The sequence below is a fragment of the Belonocnema kinseyi genome, chromosome 2 (assembly GCF_010883055.1).
Source record: "Belonocnema kinseyi isolate 2016_QV_RU_SX_M_011 chromosome 2, B_treatae_v1, whole genome shotgun sequence".
Classification (NCBI taxonomy): domain Eukaryota; kingdom Metazoa; phylum Arthropoda; class Insecta; order Hymenoptera; family Cynipidae; genus Belonocnema; species Belonocnema kinseyi.
In genome coordinates this window covers 29559832-29563005 of record NC_046658.1, presented here as the reverse complement: position 1 = coordinate 29563005, position 3174 = coordinate 29559832, and the positions used below count along the sequence as shown (strand labels likewise).

At 30.7% G+C, this 3174-nt stretch overlaps 1 long non-coding RNA gene across 1 annotated transcript; it reads right to left on the bottom strand.

Annotated features, from left to right (window-relative positions):
- Nucleotides 1-287: 287 nt before the first annotated feature.
- Nucleotides 288-1820, bottom strand: LOC117168138. The gene is made up of 3 exons (XR_004466462.1): nucleotides 1708-1820; nucleotides 1144-1575; nucleotides 288-1046 (listed from the first exon to the last, which is right to left on the bottom strand). It is a non-coding gene; the product is annotated as an uncharacterized LOC117168138 (long non-coding RNA).
- Between the last annotated feature and the right edge of the window lie 1354 nt (nucleotides 1821-3174).

Sequence of the window (3174 nt, the reverse complement as noted above, 5' to 3'; positions counted from 1 at the left end):
GCTTGCTTTACCGATAAACCAAAGAATTCATCCTCTAATCTTGACTTAAGAGCTTTTCCCAAACCTTCCATAACACTATACACGTCAGTCGCTCCAAAAGTTTTCTTTTCTAGAACTTTTATGAATGGTTAAAAAATCTGAAGGTAATGGTGAACAAAGTACAAGTAACATTCTAGAAGAGGTGCCACATCGCTCAATCTATCGGCTTGATCATTCACGAAAGACCAAATATTTTTATCGCAGGTTTTTTCTCCTAAAAATACATTTTTATATATTATTAATTTATCCAAATTAAAAAAATTACTGAAGTTGCTTAGTACATAATCTTAAACTTATATTGTTTGATAAAGTAAATTTTATAGGAGTCCAGTTCAACAACAACCGATTAATTTCTCTGAAGAGAGAAAGCCATCTCACTCCAATGTGTCTAAGAATAATATAATATTCTTGTTCTACGAACTCAAAACACTCTTTTAGCGCTCCGACATTTTTTGCACTGCATGAAAAATCGCTGAAAACTTTAAGTACCAAGATTTCTGCATCATATGTCAAAAGCTTCATTCAATTTTTCGCAGCGTTGTGAATTATGTGGCACTTGCAACTGGATTTGATCAGCCGAGGACTTATTTCCCTTAATTTTTGATATACAGAGCAGTGTTCTCCATGATTAACGCGAGCATTAACCGCGCTGTAAGATACCAATTTATCTACATTTAGACCTACTTCTTTTAGAGATCTTAAAATTGTGTTTGTAATTGATCTCGATGTTTCGTCTGATTCCTTGTACAAGTCCAGGATATAATGTTTTACGCCAGAGTTAACTTCAAAGATTCGCACAGCTAGCAGAAAGAACTTTCTGTTTCCTTTATTGGAAGCATCACTTCAAATGGAATAAGGCAGGTCCCATTTTCGTATTTTTTCCAGAACGAATTCTACGGAATATGGACATAAGACATTTTTTACATTGCTTTCCATTTTAGTCCTGGCTAATTGCATCTTGATTGCAATTTCAGAATCGCCAAAGAGTTCTCTGTCAATTTTAATTCCTGCAATAATAATTAATCAGTTAACCCCTGCAAACAAATTCACGTAAAAATGATTAATTCGTATTATAAGGTTGTATACAGATAATTTAATTATTACCACAGTCAGCAGATAAATAATTGAATCCATGTTTTACATTGTGATACACTTTTGTCAATTCTACCGCAGTTATTTTATTTTCCAATTTGCTCTCTTCCACTGGAAAAAACGCAGTCAACGATTTCGAAATTTTAAGGTTTTGCGTAGCGATCTTGTGAGATTTTGTTTCAGCATGTCTAGTTATAGCTTTTTTCCGTCGTATTTAACACATATCGTTGGATTATCCTTACAAACCACACATTTTGCTACATTTTTATCGTTAGTTGGTGCCAGCCAATCCTTAAATAGTGGATCTTTTAACCACTCATCTTTGAAAATGCAATTTCTTTTACGGAAATTTACAGAATCTCTTTGCGATGCCATCACAATAATTAGAATTAACGCATGTCACAGAATCAGATTTTTTGACACTACACTGTTTTCATATGTAACCTGTTTTCAAAACAGAATTAAATTAATTTAATATAGTATAGTATCACCTGCTGGCATATATTACTTTAAAGTTTAGGTTGTTAACGAAAATTTAACATGAAATTATATAAATTATGTTTATAATCCGCTTACCTTAAATCAATATAAGAATTCACAATTTTATATAGATTGGGTATATATTAAAACAGTATTAGGCACCGGATATGATCAGAAAAACTACTTTATAACTATACATACATTTCGAACGCGATCGATGGCACACGTGACGGTAGGCGTACAACTTTGTTTTTCAACTTTCTACGCTCGACTCAGCATGGAATCCTAAGCAGGCGCAAAATGCAAAGTAAAAATAACGAACGACCAATAGATAGCCAATAGAAATTAGCGGGAATTTTTATTGGCTAGATTTGTAATTTCGTACTACGCCGATTCTGCTGGTCCGCTATCTGACAGCGCTGGGTTGTTTATGATCAATACCATGTACTGTACTGTTCAGGAATTTTATTAGTTTTGTAATTTTATTTTTTGGGACAGAGTTTTACCGAGTCGGGAATTTTATTTTTCGGGATATTTCAGCCGTCCCCATAGAATTACAGAAAATTTGCTCTAATTATAATTTCGGCGCTCGATCTTGTTGATTTTTTCCTACAGTATTATTAAAAAGAAATGTGTATGGAAATTTTTGATAGAAATTTTTGAAGATAATCTCATTTAAAAATTCGCTGTACATCCAATTTTTATTTTTGGGTCTTGACAATTTTTTTCTAATCCATTTCAGTGACTGGTAAAAAGGGGCGATTTTCTCTTAGAAAATAAGTAATTAAAATTTGAAAAAATTTGCTAGGCTTTTTTGACATCTAGGTATGTAAAAAAGGTAAACTGCAGAAAATTTAAAAACTAATTTAAGAACTATTTATACTCTTTTAAGATACCAATACGATTTACATAACACTAATTCTAAAATTTGCAAATTTTTAGGCCTTCAGTTTAGAAACTTGAATTTTAACGTTAAAATTGCTTCATTTTCAGAATACAGCCTTATTGTTTGAATTTTCAGAATTTTTCGAAATTTTTCGAAATTGTTAAAAGGCGAAAAAGTTTGAATTTAAAATTTAAAAATGCGAAAATACAACATTTTCCATGTTCATTTGCAATCCAGCAAGTCACTTTCTTTCGCTTATTTTGAAAGTCGATTCTTTGCTTTCAGTTTTCTTTTTAAACTATACCTTGAATTCAATGCATTTCAAATTAAATTTTTTCAGCTGCATTTAGATTGAATTATACAAAGGTTTTTTGTTTTATATATAAATTAATTAAAACATTTTATTGGTTTTTCACGACTGTAATTTATAACTCTAAAATGGAATAATTGTAGCTCAAACATGAAAAAGTATAGACTAATTTCATATTTAAAGATATTCTATCACATATATTGAACTATTAAAACCTCTGATCTTTTTTAAGGTGTTAAAAACTCTTTTAAAAACTTTTTTTACGAATTTTGGTTGTGATTTCTTAATAAAAGAATAAGTGCTATTTAGTCTCCAGAACAGCAATTTCAAAAATATTTAAAGCCTTAATAATTTAGACATTTTAGAT